Source organism: Sprattus sprattus, assembly GCF_963457725.1.
Source record: "Sprattus sprattus genome assembly, chromosome: 3".
NCBI classification, from domain to species: domain Eukaryota; kingdom Metazoa; phylum Chordata; class Actinopteri; order Clupeiformes; family Clupeidae; genus Sprattus; species Sprattus sprattus.
Window position 1 is genome coordinate 23694446 of NC_137922.1, and position 17003 is coordinate 23711448.

The window sequence follows — 17003 nt, forward strand, 5'->3', positions numbered from 1 at the left end:
TGCTTCCTTTTGCTCTGACAATGTTCCCCAACTCTGAGAAGTGTTTTTTCCAGCAGGGCAATGCTCCATGCCACACAGCCAGGCCAGTAAAGGTGTGGATGGAGTACCACCAGATCAGGACCCTGTCATGGCCAGCCCAATTTCGAGACCTGAATCCCATAAAAAAACCTCTGAAATGTGATCAAGAGGAAGATGGATGGTCACAAGCCATGAAAAGAAGCCGAGCTGCTTGAATTCTTGCGCCAGGAGTAGCATAAAGTCACCCAACGGCAATGTGAAAGACTGGTGGAGAGCATGCCAAGACACATGAAAGTTGTGATTTTAAATCAAGGTTATTCCACCAAATATTGATTTCTGAACTCTTCCTAAGTGTAAGCATTAGTATTGTGTAGTTTAAAAATGACTATGAGCTTGTTTTCTTTGCATTATTCGAGATCTGAAGACACTGCATAATTTTTGCTATTTTGACCAATTGTCATTTTTCTGCAAATAAATGATCTAAATGACAATATTTTTATTTGAAATTTGGTAGGAATGTTGCCAGTAGGTTATAGAATAAAACTAAAATGTACATTTTACTTTAACACATACCAATAAATAGTAAAACCAGAGAAACTGATAATTTTGAAGTGGTCTCTTAATTTTTTCCGCGGCTGTATATATAGTTGATCTCTCTTATTTGACGAAGCAGTGAGTTAGCTGTCTTTCAATGTCTCTTGTCGAATTATCTCACATGTTTATGGTGGTATGTGTTTAAAAGTTTTAACTTAGGCTATGTGTAATGTTCCTAACTTATATATTATTATTTCACCTTAATGTTCTTGAGATTCGTTTCTGGCATGTAATTATACAGAGTCAGGCTTACTCTGATAACAGTCAAGAGTCGTTAACAGTCGTTAAGCAACTTGGGCCATGGTTGCCACCTAGGAAATGGTCATTTATTATCACATAAGCATTTAATTATCACGGCAAACAATTACGCTGCACTGAACTGTAAGTAAAGTTTTAAAAAGTTAAAATAACTAAACCTGTAATTATTTCTTGTGAACGAATATCATTCATGTCTTACTTAACATATACACTCGAAAGTGAACGAGGTTAATAAGTCCTTTCTGTTTCCTCTTCTGAGCAAGCATATGCAGGTTACGTGAAAAAATATCCAAAGCCCCGGACCCAGTCAAAATGAACGAAACATTTCGGTTTTCTCTAGCTTCCCATGCTGAGCCTATGCAGATCACGTGAAAAATGATCCAAATACTTGTATCCGGCAGATGACCTAATCGTTCACCTCCCGACCGTCTTTGGATATATGATTCGTTCATCTGCCGGATATGGGTCTTTCGTTCAATGATTCGTTCTTTTGCCGGATATGGGGCTTTCATTCAATGATTCGTTCTTTTGACAACCGTGTCTTTGGATCTATGATTCGTTCATCTGCCGGATATGGGTCGTTGGATCCTTTTCCACGTGACCTGCATAGGCTCAGTACAGTCAGCTAGAGGAAACAGAAATGATTCGTTCTTTTTCCGACTGGGTCTCTCGGATACGGGTCTTTAGATCATTTTTCACGTGACCTGCATTCAACAAATAATTTCTGTTTCCTTGGCTTAGCCAATGCAACAGTCCCGATGCGCGGTCATGAACGAGAAAAAGAACGAATCTTTTTTTGAGAGGACTCGTTACTCTCGAGTCGTTGTAATGATTCGTTCAAAATGAACGAATCGTTCACGAACGACACATCACTACCAGGCAGTCTAAACATCATATGGGCAGATCTAAGACGTGTCCAGGCAGTCTCAACATCATATGGGCAGATCTAAGCCTGGTTCTGGTGAGACACACACACACACACACACACACACACACACATACACACATCCAGGCAGGATCTATTACAGGTTCTGCGGCTCTCTGGGATAAGACAGTCCTTGGAAACAAACAAGGCGTAGGATGAATAACAGTTTAAATGTTTTTCCAAGTTAAAATTCCACTTCCACAGTATTTATGTTGTCCTTGGGTACGCCCTTGTGCATGTAAGTATTTTTTATTTATTTTTTGTTGTTGTGTCAGCCTTGAGTTTTCATGCATGCAGTAACCTCTTGCATCCAAATCACAATCACTTACAGGCTACCTGCGTGCTTCACCACAAAACTGTGCAGTACATCATCTCTGCCCTCCTTGGCATATGGTGAGTACTTCAATGCTCTTTATGTAGGAGCCATTTCTGTATTTATTTATGTTATTTTAATGTTTCTATTTTCTGAGGATTTGTGCCCTCTATAGGTCAAAAGGACAATAAATAGGGTGACGGCGGCTGACTAGGAGCACACAGCTTTTTGACCTTGGGCTGTGATAATTTGCTGGTCAAAAACCCCTAGTCAAAACCAACAACGTAACCAACAAAGGGACACTCAGGATAAATGGTCACTATACTTTACTCTAAACCTGTTAACCCAAAAAGTTTTTTAAACCAACTGAAATAATGAGATTAAACCCTAAGCACTGCATGGTATAAAACTTGGAAAACGTTAGAGAGCCTCTTCTTGCTTGACCCCAATCAACATGTATTACAGCATAAATACTGTAGCTCATCTGATCAACTCACTGTTTTATTCTGCAATTTTATATTGTTTGCTTGCTCCCATCATTCTTTGCTTTTGACCCTGTGCTGTCCAAGACGTGTCTGTCAGACCTTCTGTCTGTCTCATATATCAGGTCAAGTCACACCTTGACTCCTCTCTCGATCACCGTCACAAAAAACATCTTCAGAGTTGGTCTCCTTATTCCCCTTATCATGAGGGCCCACATGGACTGGAGAAATTTACCTTGAGCGCTCTCCTCTCTCTTCGAGCGCTCTCTCTCCCTGTTAGTGCAGCGGACCGTATCTTTAATAACCGTGCGTAATGTAGACCGTATCGACAGTGAGCGCTCTGGTGCTGCCATCCACGCTTTGTGAGCAGAAAGGAGGCCCGGCACGAATCTGGAGTGTCTGTCTCTGAACTGGGTCTGGCCAGCTCAGGCAAGGATCCACTTCAGGGTCCGTTACTGTCTCGACCCATCTTGTGAGCAAAACAGATCGTACATTAAAAATAGGTAGCTAGCCAGCATGGAGTCCTTAATTATAAACAGAGAAGGAGTAGCATTCCCTGATTTGATAATGGCAAACAATGACCTCTTGAATGTAGCCTTGAATGATTTGTTGTAATTCTGATTGCACACAATGACTGGAGTGACTAAAATAGAGAAGGTATGTTTGTGTACTTGTGTTGTAGATTAAAAATCAATCAATCAATCAATTCATCTGATCACTTGAGTAGATGGCAGGTAAAGCAGGTAAACCGCTTGTTTAAGTCAATGACAGCTTGGGGAGGATCACTGCAGATACACCTGTGTCTGTTTACCTGTTGGCCTATCATGTGACACTCAAAGGAGAGCACCTCCCTGACTTTTCCTGAGGAAACATGAAGGAAGTGCATGTGGGACAGCTGTGAGACTTCCCTGGCAGGTGGAGAAGCCATTGCGGTGCCAAACAAAAGGAAAACTGGAGGATTTCTGTAAGAAGCCTGTGGCCAGTTTATGGAGTATATCCTCCCTTTCTTGCCTATTTGGGGATCATTGGAATGTACGGTGCTGTGATTTTTTTCATCCTTTTTTTTTTTTTTTTTTTCTACAAGGGAAGAGGATTATTTTTCCTAACATTTTGAGAGAAGTGAGGAAATGGTTTTGTCTTGTTATTTATTGAATCAATTTGCACCTCTACAGTGTCTCGAATAAAAATGAATAATTTGAGTTTCAAGAAAGAAGCCAATTTGTTATATACTCACCAGCACAGACATGTCACTCATCAACCAATCAATGAGGTCATTGAAAGCCAGCTTGGCATGAGCCTTGATGTCAGCTAGAGCACCAGAGTCTTTCCCTCAGCTTAGGAGTTCTTGCTTTTCCCCAGTAAAAGTTGGTCAAAGCAGCCTTGGGAATAGGATGTAGGAGTTACTCTTGGTCGGGTTGATAAAATGCTTTGTGAGTTTGCGGCTCTGGTCTGCGCTCTCTCATAACTGCTGATTCTGGGGCAGATTTGGCCGGATTTGGCCTGTGTGGATGTGCAGTCTGTGTGGGTTTGGCCTGTGTGTATTTGGCCTGTGTTAATGTGCAGTCTGTGTGGGTTTGGCCTGTGTGTATTTGGCCTGTGTTAATGTGCAGTCTGTGTGGGTTTGGCCTGTGTGGATGTGCAGCCTGTGTGGGTTTGGCCTTTGTGGATGTGCAGCCTGTGTGGATGTACAGTCTGTGTGGATGTGCAGCCTGTGTGGCATTTACAGTCCTCTGTGACTCATAGCTGTATGCCATACGATGAAAAACATATCTGGGGGGAAGAGGGAGCACATAATGGACTGCGTCCGCATTTAGGCATGGCGCATGTTACAGCTCAGCGTAATGCTCCGTGCTTAAATACCAAGGGCGTTCAGACATGTAGCACATTGCGGTGGAGAGTAATGCACCATGCAAAAAGCGTCAAGGGCACATTAAAGGCATCGCGCTTTTAACAATGACCTCCTCCTCCTCCTTCTCTTCCCCTCACAGGTTAGGTGTATTATCTTCACAGAGCATACGCCATGTCCTCAACGGCTGGGGTTCAGCTGTGCTTATGAAACCCTTGCCCGCAGGGCCTACTGTCAGTCTTTATAGTATTAGCATGTCAAATAGCATTGGAGAGGCATGCGAAGTGTGAGATTCCTGCTAAAGCTGTCACAGTGCGTGACTGCCAGAGGATTGGTCTCTCCGTGGCTGATCCGCACCCCGTGTTGGGCTGTTTGAATGGCGCGAGTGATCATTCCACACTGTGTGTGTGTGTGAGTGTGTGTGTGTGTGTGTGTGTGTGTGTGTGTGCGCGCGCGAGTGATAATTTCATGCCCGTTTGCTGCAACTCGTCCCAGCGTGCAGCCAAGAGCTCCCCGACGCTAGCTAACCTCTCCAAGTCCTTTTGTCCAGCTTACCATTACCCGTGATATTTTAATCTGTGTTGCTCTTCAGTGAAGGTGCTATTTTTGAAAATGTGTTTTCGTTTATATCCACAGTAAAAAAAAGTTAATGCTTCCAGTTCTTCATTCTGCATTGTGAGACGGCCTGCTGCAGTCCCAGAGGCACAGTGGAAACATCTTACATTATTATCACTCTGACTACAACAGGAAAATAACTCTGTGGTGTGAGTTCCTGGCTGAGAAGATGCTGTTGGTAACAATTAGCTCCTTGGTCTCCCTGTGAACCACGTATTTAGATATGCCGCGACGAAAACAAAAGAGCCGCTTCACGCCACCATTGAGAGTCATCTGTCTGGTCTACAGCAACCATGGGATGAATATGTATAAGAAAGCCACGATCCAAAGCAATGTGCATGTTTGGGATGAGTCACACGTTGGAAAGCTAGGTGCTAAACAGCTACAGGCAAACTCCACATTGCTTGGAAACAAAGCTCTTTTTTTTCCTTGTCCTGTACCCACAAGCAAAAGTTATTATATCTGCTCCTCTAAAAAAAAAAAAAAAATGGTGAAGTTTATAACATTGGATTTCACATGCATATGTAAGACAGCCAAGCTGCTGTCAGATTCTCTAGTGTCCTTATAGGCTAGAGTGAATCTGGTACAGCGCCCTTCTGTGAACCCCAGTCACCAGGACTCGGGCATGCTGGGAAGCCTGTTCTCGGGGGACCCCTGCGGCTCAACCTCCTGTGTGACCTTGAGGGCCCTCCAAGGCCCCGGGGACCCCTGGGTCATTCCCTCAACATTAGTCAAAGAAAAATTAGCTCTCCAGCCTTCAAGGCAGCCTCATTTTTCTTACACTGTCAGAATGTAAGCAAGTGCATTGGCTCTGCTCTGCATAACTTCTTTATTTCATTTTGTTTTGCCCGGAAACATATTCAAGCTTTATTTAATTTGCAAAGGTCTCTGTATTACAGAGAGAGGCAAAACAGAATCTGATGCATTGCGTACAGTTTGGTCTAATGGCTGAACTTCATCATCACCAGTTCTGCCTTCAAGGAAATACACAATTATAGCTGTGAATTTGTTTCTAACACGCCTCGTTATTAATGCTGTGGTTTGTTTTAACACTGTAAAATTTGCAACCCACTATTATTCATATCAGCCAGGGCACATGGGGGCGAGGATAGAGCTAAACCCGGCAGAGGTAAGGCACACCGATATGGAAGGGTGTGTCAGTGGGCTGACTGCTATTGTCAGTGTTTGTGGATTAGGTTCTGAACTGGAGCTCAGCCCGGCCCGGCCAGCGTTCCAGTTTCTCAGTGTTCCTGTCATTTTCCAGCCGTCTAAAAATACCTGCAGCAGAGTCCCTTCTCCTTCGGCTGGATTTGCCTCCTTGACAGCCAGGATGTATGAGTCCCCACATCGACCAAGCAACGCGTCCAAGCATCCGCGAGGAGACAATGGCTATTACCTACCCCTCACTCACACACACACACACACACCTGCACACATATATTCCCATTCCTCACAAGAAATATTCAAGTCTAGCACAAGCTTGTTAGTGAACCTGTTGAGATGTGAATCAGGCAGCTCTGCCTATATTGCTCATGACATTTCTCAAACGCGACGCTATGCTGTGATGCAGCCCACATGCAGTGTGTTTAAGTTGCTCTCATTTCCCCAGGCTGTGATGGAGAGGCCTTCTGCCTAGCTGTCAGTGGATTATGCTATCTCAGGCAGCTGGTGGTGTGTCAGGGAGGGAACTGGGATGGGAAGAGCAGTCAGGTGTGTTTCCTCAGAGCCTGTCTGACGTTCCTGGCCCAGCGAGCGCCCTACGCTGAGGGGAAGAGGGAGGGAGTGACGGAGGGAGGGAGATAGGGAGGGAGGAGGAGGAGGAGTGTGATGCAAAACAACAACCATCCTGTTGTTTGCATCTACCTCCGTCCTGTTGTAATTACCATTCGTCAGGCAAATGGACAGCATTGCGTGCTTATTACCAAACCCCTCACCCAAAGTGAGAGTTTATTACCGAACTCCTCACCCAAAGTGGAAGTTTATGTGACGTTTAATCAACTAGGCCCTCTTCTGATTGAGAGGCCATTCTGGCTGGGAGGTATTCTAATTCAGTCATCTTGCAAAAACCTGGACATTAAAACAAAAGCCTTGGACACGTCGAATGGAATTCTGATTCAATTGAGCATATTTCTTATAGTCATAACTTCCCTTACAGCTCATTTCTGAAGTTCAACTGTACGTTTCAGTTGAAGAGCCTGAGGTATTTCATATTGAAGATCCTCATCTTGCACAAGATGGCTCCCTGTGCTGCTGGTCTCTGTCTGAGGCCCGGAGCTTCCTCAGAGGAGGGTTCTTTGGCGTGCAGCTGGGCCGGCTTACTGAACAGGTGTTAGTAAATCTGGGCTCTGACGTCTGTGGAATGATTCCTCGCTGCCCAGCGACAGGCGTACACACGCCATAAGGACCCCAGCTGGGCGCTCACCTTCACAGGATCAGAGGCTATGTTTAAATCTCAGAAGATAAGGGGAGGGGTGGCCACAGAGTGAACAACAACACCCTCACATCCAATACAGCCACATTGAAATTATTCAAATCCACCACACCTAACTCACAAAACTTTTAGACTGACATTGAAATTAAACACACAACTGTTAATCTGGGCGTAATTTATTTAGCTTTTTTTTACTTTTGTAATGAGCTCCTGGCAAAAATTTCAGTTTTAAAATGAAAAGCTCTCAAGATAGTCTAGACCACAGCTGGGGACTATTATTTCCTTTTGCTATAAGCCGGCGAAATGACATTCTAGTCTGCGGGCTCCCACTGGATAGCACCGATTGCGAAAATTGAATTGCACATTTGCAGCCAAGGCCTTGCCAACTCATCAAACTCTGAATAATCAAAGCAGTCGTATCTCTGGATCCATCCCAGCTCGGGCAGCTGGCCAATCGCACTGGACACACAGACTCACACTTTGTTTGAATGGATGAGCTCTTTGTCTGACCCGCCAGACCACTAGAGCAACATTTGTGAATTGTCTGTCATAATCACAGAACCATCATGCAGGCAGAAGGCTTCCAACAATAGCTCCTCCTTCAGCTGGCTTTTGTTTAAAGGTTTGGCTAGCGCTGCAGGCAGCGTAAGTTATGTAAGACGTTAGTGCTTTTCTAGTGTTATGTTATAATGAGTTACCCTCTAACGTTACCTAATATCACAAGAGCAACAAAATTACTTCACGCAAACTACGCAAAGCCGTGGCTTGATCCGTTCGTTTTCACTATAGTGACAGATTCATTTACTTAGGGGTGAGAAACAGGCCTCGGACCTGACCAGTCATATAGTCCTCCTGCTTCTAATATCCAGCAGAGTGGCGAAGTGGCAGCTTTTGACTGTATCGGAAGGCAGATTGATTGATCCGCGGTTCAAATGAGATCATTCTGCGATTAGGCTGCAGTTTGGCATCTGGATGCTCCAGCTGTCTCTTGCCTCAGAGCAGATGATCACTCTTGGCTGGCTCATTCTCCTGAGCCCCGGAGGACACACTCGCACACATCCAGCCTCAATTTGATCACAGAAATGAAAAAGGATGGTCTCATATGCTTCCCAATTTTGCTCTGCGCTGACTGAGGCTCTTTTAGACAGGAGCTGATAGCAATGTGTAAGTGAGTGTGTGTGTGTGTGTGTGTGTGTGTGTGTGCGTGTTTGAACGAGAAAAAGAAAGCGAGAGAGCGAGAGAGCATGCATAGGAAGGGAGGAGAACCTGTAGTGATCCTTATTCCACCCAGGCAAGTTAGAAAACAAAGAATGAAAAATTGCCCCTGTAATATATCCCATCACCTCAGAAAAGATATCATACAACAATACTACATAAAGAACGGCAAAATGGATACTGCCTGCCTGGTGGCATGCTTTAGTCAAATTAATGGCTTAGTGATTGTGTCACATGCTTGGGTCCTAGCATAGCAACTGAACTATGATGTGTGTGTGCATGTGTGTGTGATTTCCCCCCCCCTAAATTGACCTTGCACCAGAATTGATTAAGTCACACACACTGATTTGAAGGGACAATGTCCGACATCTGGATTTGTAGCGTCGTTTACAACAGTAATGGCAAACATCGGAAAACAAAAAAAAGCAGCGCATTGCCAGAAAAAATCAGTTATGTATTCTGGAATCATGAATCATTCTTAATATCTTCCCATGCATGGCAGAAGGGTTTACAGAATGTAGAATATAAAAGTGGAGAGATACATTTGATATATTAAAATTACCACTGAAGGGGAAACGACTATAATTGAGGCGGGGAGATTGTAGCTACAGGTTCCAAATCAAAGAGCGCAGACCCTATCAACTCATCCTAAAACACAAGACACAACCAACTTAAACTGCGGACCAATCAACTGCAGAGTATCTGTTTCAGCTATTACTGGAATCTTTAGTATTATCGATCGTCAACATCATTGTCTGAAAATGGTTTTGGAGGCTTAAGGAGTTAAGGAGGCTACTGACATGTCCAATAAGACCATGAAATTGGTTAGTGTTGATGTTTTTTTTGTGAAGTGCTTAGGGGTTTGTTTCTGTAACTTAGGTCACACAATGTATTGTGCCCATATTGTAGTTGGTCACTGTTTGAACTAACCTGTAATAACATTAACCATCGCTAGCAGCTAACTCTAATGAAGTTTATGTAGCGGGCTAGCTAGGTAACTCTGATACTCTGAGACTAACCTTTATTGAGTAGCTTGATAACATTATTTGCCTTAGTCAGTAATACCTTGGTTTGTCGATTAAGTTACAGTAGTTGTAGTAGTACTAAATTGAAGGCATTTTTTTTTTTTTTTTGGATTAGGCCACACGGTTTAATCCATCACTGCCATTACACACACACAAACACACACACACACACACACACACACACACACACACACACACACACACACACTCACATGTCTCTGTTTGAAAGCATATTTGATAAAGCCCGATGGTGTCCTGTCGAGAGCTGGAGAGAGTTCAGGTGACCCATTAACATCCGTAAGATATGTTTGCAGACGCACACATCTGTCTGGCCTGTCTGTAGGCACAGGTCATCAGACACACACACACACACACACACACACACACACACACACACACAGAAGACCGATGTGGAGGACAGCAGAGCATGATGAGCTGGGTTTGTCCTCAGTCAGCCTATAGCCAAGCCGATATGAGAGGGGAATAAAAACAGATGCATCCAACACAAGTTCAGAATGTGTACCATCAACTGAAACCCTAGCAGTGTGACTATGGAGGATTATCGGGGCCAAAACTAAATAAATAAATAACTAACTAAATAAATAAATGAATGGTTAAATACTTGGATAAATACATAATTAGATTTATTTATACCTACATTTATTTATTTATACTTACATATATTTATTTATACTTACATATATTTATTTATACTTACATTTTGTCATACATTTTGTCATGCATTTTGTCATACATTTTGTCATACTTACATTTTGTCATACATTTTGTCATACATTTTGTCATACTTACATTTTGTCCACGGTGTAACTTGCTTGCAGCAAAATAAATCCGTCATCCCCGTCACCAAGTCAGGGGGCGGGATAAAGCCTCTGATTGGTGGTTCAACTTGAATTGACTGCTTTTGACTAATTCAAGATGGCAGCACCCGGTGTGGATTCAATACATGGAATATTGCATGCTACAGTAGTCGAAATGTTGGCTGTAGCTGAGGAGATGGAAGCAACTGACAATTGACATTGTTTTTAAAATCATATTGAGGGCTTCGCTGAGATTATATCAACGGTATCGGCCCTGACTGACACAGACATAGATGAAAATGTGTTCACGATCCTCAGCGAGATGGTAGCAGATGAGGCTGAGTGATAGCCTACAGGCGATACACCCTGGAGGTGGTCGTACTCTGTTTGATCTTCGGCTGGCACAATTGAGCACTTCGCACTCTCTGGCCTGAAAATACAAGATATTGCGAACCTTTTTCGAGTGTCCAAGCGCACAAACGACAAATGCAGCAGAGTGGTATCAGGTATCAATAAGAGTAGACTGTGTCTGTGTCAGGGGTATAGATGTTCGGGATCTGGAGAAAGTAATGGGTAAACGTCCCTTGTCATGACTAAAAGGAGAACTCCAACTATTAACTCTCTAGTCTGAGAGTTGCCGTGTGTTAGGGAGCTGTGAGTCTCTTTCTCTGAGACTGTTGTAACGTCATTACTGCTTGACTGTCACTATGTTTACATTATTGTGCCCTATAAAAGATGGTCCTCCGGCCTTCAGAGCGGAGAGACATGATTGAGACCTAAGCCTGGTGTTGTGTTGTTTTTTATTGTCAGAGGTCTGGGTTTCTCTCCCAATCCACAGATTGATAAACGTATTAAAATCCAGAACTCAACTGAACTTAGACCCCGTTTATACGGTGGGAAAACGTATATATTTTCATGCGGTTTGGCCTTTATTTACGAGAAAAAACGGAGATTTTATCACGGAAAACGATCATTTCTAAAAACTCCGGCCAAAGTGGAGATTTCAGGAAAACTCAGTTTTTGCGTGTGCACTGGGTCAAACGGAGTTTTAGGTTATCAAACGTCACATATGCGCCTAAAAATGCATTCGTCATGTGAGCGTCCTATATTTACAGTTAGTTTGCTTACTGATCATGGATGCTGTTAACGTAGTGCTCATTTATACGTTAATGCAAACGCAGGATTGCATTCTTTCAACCCTATAACTGAACCTCTCAACCCTTCCCCAGTGTGTGACTGGCTTTAACAATGGTATCCCCTGCACTTCCACCAGTGGACTACGAGTTTTACATTCCATCTTGTCTACCTGTTGTAGCCAAATAAACGTAAAGGATCCACATATCTAGGACTCATAGCCAATTTAATGGATTAGCAGCCTACTTATGCAAACCTATACAGGTTTGGCATAGTTATGATGGCGCTTGGGGGCGTATATGCGGGTTCATGTAAACAGAAAGTTTTTTTGGAAAACGACCTTGTGTGTACGACGTTATTTTTGAACGGAAGGGCAGAAATATTCTCTTTTCTGTAATTACCCGGCTATGTGTAAATGTGGTCTTACTCTTAGTCACTCCGTTTATGAAGAGACGGACAAAACACTTTCTTCATCACTGGTGATTCAAAAACTGAGGACATAAGAACCATGCTACAGCGTAACATTCTAATAGCAGCCTGATGCAAACTATGGAAGAAGAGATAGACGTGATGGGGTAACGACAGCGCTACGACTACTACGGCCAGTGCACCCATGGCTAAGGCCAGGAGGCCACATTAAACCCAACATTTCATAACACTACTAGAAATACTAGTAGTAGACGAGCTGAGGGCCTCTTAAATTAAGGATGCAGCCTCACGCAGCAGCTGAGGGTATGTCTTCTGGGACATTCTGGTATCTTGATTTATTTAAATAATGCTCAATAACTTTCATTAAACTAAATCTGGCGCTTGGCATCCATAAACGGTATCCCTCGAGCCTGATCGACTGGTTGAGCCTGCCTGGTGTGTAATACTGTTCATTCACCAATCAGAGGCTTTAACCCGCCCCCTGACTTGGTGACGGGGGATGACGGATTTATTTTGCTGCAAGCAACTTACACCGTGGACAAAATGTAAGTATGACAAAATGTATGACAAAATGTAAGTATGACAAAATGTAAGTATAAATAAATATATGTAAGTATAAATAAATAAATAAATGTAGGTATAAATAAATCTAATTATGTATTCATCCAAGTATTTAACCATTCATTTATTTATTTATTTAGTTATTCATTTATTTAGTTTTGGCCCCGATAATCCTCCATATGTGACTAGCTCAAATAGAAGACAAAATATGAGGGGGTCAAGTTAAGCCATCCGAGAAAAGTATTGCATTAACCAGATTTTAGAGTATCATTTTAAACGCAATTATTAGTAATTAAATGGGTGTTGATGAAATACATTTTACAACTTAATTGTCTACAGTTTTGAAACCTGAAGATTAAGGAAGTCATGGAAGTCTGAAATTGAATAGAACTTTTCATTCGAAATGGCGCACAGACACACACACACACACAAGCAGAAAAAAATAACCAAAACCCAACAGATCAAAGTGGCCGACATACGTCCACCCATACATACATACTCTCTCTCTCACATACACACACACATTCACACACACACACACACACACACACACACACACACACACACACACACACACACATCCATGTGTCTGTTTGGAAGCATATCTGACCGGTGTCATCAGTCCATTGAGCGATGCTGGTCCGTCCCTCGGGCCTGTCCTCCATCATGCTCTCACCCACCCAGGATAAACAGACATCCATCCAGACAGGACTGTCTGAAATTGATTGTGCGCTGGGAGAGATTAAAGTGCAGCCGGGGAACACGCGGGCGGAGGCAATTGGAAAATGGTAATGAAATTAAATGAAGCGTGAAGGCGGGTTTTGGCTTTTGTCACCAGAGAACATGAAAAATAAATGCTTTGGTCTAAAGTGATTCTTAGCTTCAGGAGTCACATGACGACTCCTGAGACTCCCATCTCTCTCTTCTTCTATGGTGCATCTGACTCAGCAGACTTTCATACATCATTACATAGAATAGCCCTCAAGCACAGCTGTACAATACCACAGAGACCATGGCACAAGATACCACAGTGCAGCACTACAGCGATACTCTACATGGAAGACAAGCAACCTTTGTATGTCTTTATGTGGTCTGCCTTCCTGTGGAGCCATCCTACATTTAATATTTAGTCATTTAGCAGACGCTTTTATCCAAAGCGACTTAGAAGGATGTATACGGGCCATTCTACCGAATTGGTGCAAAGTCAGGTCGGAAATATTTTGAATTCTTTTATGTTTTATTCCCAAAACTTTGTCTGTATGTATATTGTACCATATCTAAAGTACACATATCTAGTAAAAGAACAGTCAATTTTTATATTGTATTTTCAGAATGTGTTGGAATGTTTTTCCTCTTCCAAAAATTGTCACTACCGAAACATCACATTTACTATAGTAAAAAAGTATTATCATTGACCTGTTCAGATTTGGTTTCCTTCCCTTCTCTTAAGAGTATTTTTACAAATATTTCTTGAAGGTTTTCACAATGAAATCCATAAAAATTAAATTTTTACCAAATTTTCAAGTTCAATTTATACAATTCATGAAAAGCTAAGTGCAATATTTCTTTGTAAAATGCAAAATACTGATCATATTGATTCCAGAGTTGTTGATTGATGAAATTGAACATACATTAATCCAATCAGTATCATAACATTTTAGTTGATTACTCAATATACTTCATTTTTTACAAAACATCCAGTGTTTCGGTAGTGCTGCACTGTTTCGGTAGTGACATCCAGTGTTTCGGTAGTGACTGCACTGTTGGATGGATGTTCATTTCTCTCCCAAAATCATCCAAAAGGTGCTCTGGGCCGCCCTTTAGTCCACACAACACATTTATTTAAAAGTTATGGGATTGAACTACTTACCATTTCATTTTGTCACTACCGAAATCATCTGGTCACTACCATATGTTTCGGTAGTGACTGTTTCGGTAGTGACAATTCTAGCTAACTTTAAGCATAAATAAAGAATTCTAGCAAGCACACGGCTTGCAAACACATCTTTGAAGAGGTGAACACACATACAAACATAAGATTTTCCATGAAACCCCAAAAGGTTTACTTAATTGAAGAAAACATGCGTTTCGGTAGTGACAATTCTTAAGGTTACACGTCGATTTTCAGACTTTGGAACACATTTATATAAAAACTATGGGATTTAGCTACTTACCATTCAACCATGAGGGACAGAGATGCAGTGTCAATGCATTGTCAAAAATGCAGAGTCGTGGCTAAAACACAGGGTCAGCCAATGGACTAAAACTCTTGTGTTTCGGTAGTGACATGAAAACTAGGGACATGATTTTTTGAGTATAGAAAATTGATTTAAAAATTAAACCCACAATAAATCTAAATATTCCAAGTTCTGTTTCAACCCAATCATAAAGATCTTTGAAATTAAATCATTGAAAAAAATCAAAAAAAATTGAAAAGTGTTATTTAAAGGCATTGAAATTTAGATGTCAGGGTTGGGGACAGCTACTTCCCAATAGAAAGTACCCTATAAATGATGATTTTGTATATATTTAGCTTATCACTATCTCATGTAATGCATTGGGTTTATATAGACCATAACATTTTCTAATTAAATATCTATGCCTAAATACCTAATTGTTTTGTAAATAGTTTTTATCGTTGAGGGACTGCATATTACACGAATTCGGTAGAATGGCCCATACACATTTTTTTTTACATTTACACTGATGGCACACTGCACATCAGGAGCAATTAGGGGCTCAAGGACGCTTCGACAGTGAATCAAACTAGCAACCTTCTGATTACTAAACGACTTCTCTACCTTCTGTACCACTGTCGCCCCCGCCCCCACTTTCCTACCTTGACAGTCCTCACTGTGGTTCAGTGTTCATCTGTGTATGAATCAGAGAAGCTACCGTTGGACGGGTCCTCCAGATCTCAGAGGAGGGCAGATTTGGGGTAAGTTGTGTCCTGGAAGTGACATCCACTCCTCCAAAGCCTCCTTCGAGGACAGGCTTGAAGAGTGAGCTTCACTCCTCCAAAGCCTCCTTTGAGGACAGGCGTGAAGATATCTTCTGACCACTACTTTAATCATCGTACAGTTACTGAACAAATGGGACCTTCATATATTGAATGACGTGTCATGTGGACCTCCCTAGTTTGACCACCTCCCCATCTGTGAAAGGGTCTTAGGCTGAAAATAGGCCGTTGGCTGCATCTGGCATTTTTAATCCGGCGTTTTATTAATATCTGTGTAAATGAGACGGTGGGGTTTGGATTATCCATCCTGCTCTTTTTTATGTTCACAGGAAATTACATGTTTGAAAGGAAGTGATGTCAACAATGGGCTGAAACTAGGCGTGAGCAGCACGCCGCCAGAGTTAGTGTGGGGGGCCTCTCCGACTTCATCTTGATCAAAAGGTCTAATGGTTTCTACAATCTGGCAAGAGGATGTCTACTGGGAAAGGAATCCGAATGAAATACACACTCTGTAGTAAGCGTGCATTAACAAAAACGATCGATCGCGAATGACAGTTCCCATCTTTGATCTGGAAAATTTCATTTGTAGCCAAATCTCAAATATCATCTCTCTTTCCTTCAAGGCTCTGCCTTGACCTCTGACATGATCACAATCAGACATATCTTTCTCCCTGGCACTTGGTGCGTTCGTGTGTGTGTGTGTGTGTGTGTGTGTGTGTGTGTGTGTGTGTGTGTGTGCGTGTGCGTGTGTGTGTGTGTGTGTGTGTGTGTGTGTGTCTGTGTCTGTGTCTGTGTTTGTTTGTGCAGATAGGGTGACATCGCTGATACAGCATGCACGAGTCTGATGTGTAGAGTTTCTGTTTTTCTGTTGACTGGAGTGTGTGTGTGTGTGTGTGTCTGTGTGTGTGTGTGTGTGTGGGGGGGGAGGGGGGGGTCTTATCTGATGGTGGATATTTCTGTCAGCTATGATGCTTATCAGTCTGTTGAGAGCACCTAGTCTATGGGGATTCGAAAGGTCAATGGAAAGCTGATATGTAGTGTGGTCATAGAAAATGCCATGCTAATGTCTGGGAATATATCAGAATGTCATGTATTAGTCCCAAAATACGTGTTTATCAGAAATATGGCCAAGACAGATAGGATAATATACTTGGACTTCGTCTGGAGAAATATTCTCAGTTTGCCCAGAGGACATGGGTGGCATTTGGAAAACAAACGCTAGACTCATCTATTGACCTCTGTAGTCTGTTTATTATTTGGTGTCTGCGGAATTATTGAGAAGCTGTTTTTCTATTTTTTTCCTTGTGTAAATGTAAAAAAAAAAAAAAAAGTAATTACACAGAAATTAAGACTCAATCGCAAGCAATGAGAAAACACGCA